Genomic DNA, 6,965 nt, shown 5'->3' with positions numbered 1-6,965 from the left:
AAATTTTAGGAACAACAAATTCAAAAACATCATACTTGTTGGGCTCATCATCAGGCTTAAACAAGGGGGTGCATATTCATCACAAAACATCAAAGGCTATTATAGCATTGACATAAATTATTAATATACAACTAGAAATAATAGGGCTCCCACTAAGCCCTTCAACTCGATCTGCCGTTTCTTCATCCTCCTCTTGCTCCTTCCAGACCCATCTCTGGTGCTGCGCCAGGACCTTTGGCCTTCACGGCTCCACTGGTGTGCAAATTTTCTCATGCAGGCATTTTAATCAACTTTTTTTCTTCCAACTCTCCCTGCGACTCTGGAATTCTTTTTTCCTCCATCTCCATCATCTCCTCTATTCTCTGTCTTCTCTACTTCTCCATCTTCTCTCATCACTCCTCCTCTCTTCACTATACGCTCTACTCCATCTGTATCTTCTTCTCCACACTATAGAAGCTTCAGAGTCACCATGCAACAATGACGTCCCTGCTTCCTTGCAACACACAGTGAGCCCACCGGGGACCGTAGTCTCCTGGTGCATCATCACGGCAGCGCCAGGTAAAATACTTTCCTGCCAAATACTACTCTCAATGGCTCCTGCACTGCCCGCACCATTACTCCCGCTTGCACGCTCCTGGCTCCGTGGAGTCTCCATGTCACACCCATAAAATTGACAAAATAAAAATGCCACTTCCTTGGCAAAACTAAGAGGGGCCATCTTGCCGCTCTCAATAAAACAAAATGTTCCTTACCTGGTGTGACACCACCAAGCCTGCGTCTCACTGTCAGATGCAAAACTACTATTACTCTGCACTTCCCTCTGCGGATCTTTGGTGACACAGGTATCGCCTCAGCGAGCTGACAGCTGCTCCTTTCCAGGACGCAGCACACACATCCCCGTACATGGAGCTAAACAAGCACACGTGGCCATCACAAAACAAACCTCGGCTTCAACACGAGCCCGGCCAACGTGCCACTGGGCTAGCCTCACTGGTCCCAGCAACTGCTCCCGTGTGCATGCCTCTCTCATCATCCCCGATACCTTGTCGCCTCGAGGAAGCCAACATCCATCATCACATAATACATTGATCGGGCCTAGCACCAGACAAGTACTAACAGATTGGCCATAGGCAGCCCCCAGCAACACTGAGGGTGCTTCCTGAGCGGCAAGCAACACACTATCATGGGCAGCTTCACTCAGCGCTGCCTCTCGACGCGGCGCCGTAACGCTCGCGTCAAATACATCATAACTTGCCCAGGAAAGAGAAATCGGGCGAGCAACATCATCAATTACCCCCACACCAGGGGAAACAACACCGGCCATAACACGACGGAGGAGCCCCCGAGAGGTCATCAGGCTTGCCAGCCTGACCCACATGGTTACCCCTAACAAACGTGGCCACCAAACCCGCGCCAAATGCTCCTGAGTCAACCTGACTCCAAAACGACCATGCAGAAGGCCGCTACGTGCTTCCAGAACCCATGCCTCCTTAATTACGGATGACACATCAGAATGGAGCTCCAAACCTCTGTCTTCCTCTCTCTGCTGGCTATTCACAATAGTGTTGCTCTCAACACACGCTGCCTCAACTTCCTTGCCATCCACTACTGCCTTGGCAAGTAGTGGAGCAGCACATGCATGAGGAGCAAAACCCTCCTTCACTACACTACTGACAGCTGTAGCAGCAGCTGCCAGCACGGGTAGCTCACCTTGTGAGCAAACATCCTCTGTGTCTGGTCCCGGCATGGGATTAGCCTGCTCCCCGCCTCTGGTGCATCCCACAGGGGAGGAAACTCCCGCCTCCCCACCCTTGGCAGCGATCCCTACGACACCAGACACAACTAGCTGGAGCCCAGACTGAGTGCCGGGACCCACAGCCTCAACACCAGGTGACAACTCCGACTGAGTGCCACCTCTGAGAGGCTCCACAGGGTGAGGCAAGGCATCAAACAACCAACCCAAACTCATCACTCCAACCTTTCCTTGGCAGTGAGCTGCAGACCTGTGTCACAAGAAAACAAAAGCATAAAATACTGATAGTTGCAAAAAGCCATAAATCCTAGACATGATAGTTCCCGTATTATTACAAGCCATTTTCACTTATCATCCTCATCCATAAACTCGTCTAATCTTAACACATGATAAATAAAGATGAATACATCAAAATAACGAAAATATAAGAAATGAAGTACCAAGATGAAAGATGAGATGGGTCACACGTGTTGTTGGGTGGAACTATCGCGAGAGAGGAAGGCAAGGTGTGGGAAGGTATACAGGTGACATTTAAAGGTACATACAGGGAACACTCTTATCTGCCAGCTGCTCACTCACTCAAAACATTATCAAGCACAAAAACAGCAACTATCTTTCTTCTCCATCAGAGATTAGTTGAACACCGTGGAAATACCATTTTCCTTGTATCCTTTCATGTAAAATTTCCGTTTTTTTTTTAGATTATTATTATTTTTATTTATTTATTTATTTACTTTTTATTTATTTATTTTTTTACTCACAACATAGTACTCCTTCAGCTTTTCCCATGCCAGGACAAGCTGAAGAGAATGGTGGATGGGGAGGAACCTTCTTCTGTGCCATTTTATCTTATTACTTTGTAGTTAGTGTTACTTTCCAACCATCTATTCACGGACCGAAAGATGACTTGTTTAGCTATCGTGTGGAACGCTGCTCCTTCCCCATCCTGCCCACAACGTTGTATCTTTCTACTCTTCCTCTTCCTCTTCTTCATGTTTTTTTCTACTTCGTTTTCCTCTTCTACTCTTCTTTATCCTCTTTGTCTTCAGAAATCTCTTCCTCTATTCCTTTTCCTCCGTTTATCGTATAACCCTTCCTTCTCCTTTCTTCTCTTACTCCTTGTCCTCCACCACCTCACTGTTCCCCTTCACCTGCATGTCGAGAAAAGGACAGGTGTAAAGGAACGAAACGACAACAAATTGTGTGGATCTTGATTGTGATGTGAATGTTTATTTTTTCTTGTCGTTCTTTATTAGCATGTTATTCCCAAGCTTTCTGATATATATATATATATATATATATATATATATATATATATATATATATATATATATATATATATATATATATATATATATATATATATATATATATATATATATATATATATATATATATATATATATATGTTTTTTTTTTGCTACCGTTCTTCTTCTCTTCTTCCTTTCTTTCCTTTTCTTCCTCTTGTATTATTATTATTATTATTGTTATTATTATTATTATTATTATTATTATTATTATTATTATTATTATTGTTGTTGTTGTTGTTGTTGTTGTTGTTGTTGTTGTTGTTGTTGTTGTTGTTGTTGTTGTTGTTGTTGTTGTTAGTTATTATTTATTGTCATTCTTCTTCTTCTTCTTCTTCTTCTACTTATTATTATTATTATTATTATTATTATTATTATTATTATTATTATTATTATTATTATTATCATTATTGTTGTTGTTCTTGATGTTGTAGTTGTTGTTGCTTTTGTTGTTTATGTTTTTAATATTTATTATTATTATTATTATTATTATTATTATTATTATTATTATTATTATCATTAGTATTATTATTATTATTATTGTTGTTGTTGTTGTTGTTGTTGTTGTTGTTGTTGTTGTTGTTGTTGTTGTTGTTGTTGTTGTTGTTGTTATTGTTGTTGTTGTTATTGTTGTTGTTATTGTCGTTTTGTGTTATTGTTATTATTATCAATATTATTATAGTAATAGTAAGAATAATAATAATAATAATAATAATAATAATAATTATTATTATTATTATTATTATTATTATTATTATTATTATTATTATTATTATTATTATCATTATTATTATTATCATCACTTTTGTCCTTGTTATTTGCAAATTATATTACAATTTGAATATCGTAATAATATTTATCATAATAATTTTAATTTCATTATCATTAGTAATAATATTATAATTATCATCATGTTATCATTATACTTATTATCTTAAGCTGCATCGTTATTATTCAATAACCATTAATGTCATTATTATTTTTATTATTATTGATATATTTATTTTTATTATTATTATCGTTATTATGACTATTCTTTTATTGTTATTGTCATTGTTATTGCTATAACTAGGTTATATGCTATATACTAGGAGGAGGCAGTAGACACCTGCCGAAACGATAATTACTCCCAGTGAGGTCTAAAGCACTGTTCAGGGGGTGCTGTGAACTTATCATTAAACCCAGCTGTGACCTCACTGAACGTTTCCCTTTGTGTCTCACAACACAAGGGGGTAGTCACAGCCTGCCCTCTAAAGACAACTCTCTTCCTCCACACAAAACTACAAGCACCTAATAACACACACACCCTTCACTCCAAAAATTTTAAAATCATGGCGACTCCTACACCAGCCTCGGAGTCCCCATCTGGGGAGGGGACCATAAATGTCCCCAGGTCGGACTGCCTTTCCGTCGACGACCCTAAGTGTCTTGACACCCCCCTCAACTTTTTCTTCATTAACTTCTGCAACATTCGCGGTCTAAGATCTAATTTTCAATCTGTAGAACACCACCTCTCCTCTTCTAAACCTCATCTTCTTTTCCTCACTGAAACTCAGGTGTCTGAGGCAACTGACAGTAGCCCCTTTTCTGTTCCCTCCTACTTTCTCTATCCTCATTTTCGATCCAAAGCTGGATGCTGCGTTTACGTGCGCAATGACTTAACCTGCTCTCGTGCCCACGCTCTTGAATCTTCCGAGTTTTCCACCATCTGGCTACGACTACAGAGTCATTCTCATAGTTTATCTGTGCTGTATACCTCTCTCCTAACTCCTCTGACGATAAGAAATTCTTTGACTACTTAACTTCCAAAGTGGAGCACATTCTGACCCTCTTCCCTTTTGCAGAGATCTCCATTCTTGGAGACTTCAATGTTCACCACCAGCTTTGGCTTTCCTCTCCCTTCACTGACCATCCTGGTGAACTAGCCTACAACTTTGCTATCCTCCATGACCTAGAGCAATTGGTGCAACACCCTACTCGTATTCCTGACCGTCTTGGAGATACGCCCAACATTCTGGACCTTTTCCTGACCTCTAATCCTTCTGCTTATGCTGTCACCCTTTCTTCTCCGTTGGGCTCCTCCGATCACAATCTCATATCTTTATTTTGTCCTATCACTCCAATCCCTCCTCAGGATCCCCCTAAGCGAAGGTGCCTCTGGCGTTTTGCCTCTGCTAGTTGGGGGGACCTGAGGAGGTATTTTGCTGATTTTCCTTGGAATGACTACTGCTTTCGTGTCAGAGACCCGTCTTTGTGTGCTGAGCGCATAACAGAGGTGATAGTGTCTGGCATGGAGGCGTACATTCCTCACTCTTTTTCTCGTCCTAAACCTTCTAAACCTTGGTTTAACACAGCTTGTTCTCGTGCTATACATGATAGAGAGGTGGCCCACAAAAGGTACTTAAGCCTTCCTTCACCAGAATCTCATGCACTTTATATTTCTGCCCGGAACCATGCCAAGTCTGTTCTCCAACTAGCCAAAAACTCCTTCATTAACAGAAAATGTCAAAACCTTTCAAGATCTAACTCCCCTCGTGATTTCTGGCATCTAGCCAAAAATATCTCCAATAACTTTGCTTCTTCTTCTTTCCCTCCTCTACTTCAACCAGATGGCACCACTGCTATCACATCTATTTCTAAAGCTGAACTCTTTGCTCAAACCTTTGCTAAAAACTCTACCTTGGACGATTCTGGGCTTGTTCCTCCCTCTCCTCCACCCTCTGACTACTTCATGCCACGTATTAAAATTCTTCGTAATGATGTTTTCCATGCCCTCGCTGGCCTAAACCCTCGGAAGGCTTATGGACCTGATGGGGTCCCTCCTATTGTTCTCCGAAACTGTGCCTCCGTGCTTGCACCTTGCCTAGTCAAACTCTTTCAGCTCTGTCTGTCAACATCTACCTTTCCTTCTTGCTGGAAGTTTGCCTACATTCAACCTGTTCCTAAAAAGGGTGACCGCTCTAATCCCTCAAACTACCGTCCTATTGCTTTAATTTCCTGCTTATCTAAAGTTTTTGAATCTATCCTCAACAGGAAGATTCTTAAACATCTATCACTTCACAACCTTCTATCTGATCGCCAGTATGGGTTCCGTCAAGGCCGCTCTACTGGTGATCTTCTGGCTTTCCTTACTGAGTCTTAGTCATCCTCTTTTAGAGACTTTGGTGAAACTTTTGCTGTTGCCTTGGACATATCAAAAGCTTTGATAGAGTCTGGCACAAAGCTTTGATTTCCAAACTACCCTCCTACGGTTTCTATCCTTCTCTCTGTAACTTCATTTCAAGTTTCCTTTCTGACCGTTCTATTGCTGCTGTGGTAGACGGTCACTGTTCTTCTCCTAAATCTATTAACAGTGGTGTTCCTCAGGGTTCTGTCCTGTCACCCACTCTCTTCTTATTATTCATTAATGATCTTCTAAATCAAACTTCTTGTCCTATCCACTCTTATGCTGATGATACCACCCTGCACTTTTCCACGTCTTTTCATAGACGTCCAACCCTTCAGGAGGTAAACATATCACGCAGGGAAGCCACAGAACGCCTGACTTCTGATCTTTCTAAAATTTCTGATTGGGGCAGGGCAAACTTGGTATTGTTCAATGCCTCAAAAACTCAATTCCTCCATCTATCAACTCGACACAATCTTCCAGACAACTATCCCCTCTTCTTCAATGACACTCAACTGTCCCCCTCTTCTACACTGAACATCCTCGGTCTGTCCTTTACTTATAATCTGAACTGGAAACTTCAAATCTCATCTCTAGCTAAAACAGCTTCTATGAAGTTAGGTGTTCTGAGACGTCTCCGCCAGTTTTTCTCACCCCCCCAGCTGCTAACTCTGTACAAGGGCCTTATCCGTCCATGTATGGAGTATGCTTCACATGTCTGGGGGGGTTCCACTCATAC

Source organism: Scylla paramamosain, chromosome 45 (genome assembly GCF_035594125.1).
Source record: "Scylla paramamosain isolate STU-SP2022 chromosome 45, ASM3559412v1, whole genome shotgun sequence".
Lineage (NCBI taxonomy): Eukaryota > Metazoa > Arthropoda > Malacostraca > Decapoda > Portunidae > Scylla > Scylla paramamosain.
The sequence above is the reverse complement of the archived record's forward strand: the minus strand, read 5'-3'. Positions refer to the sequence as shown.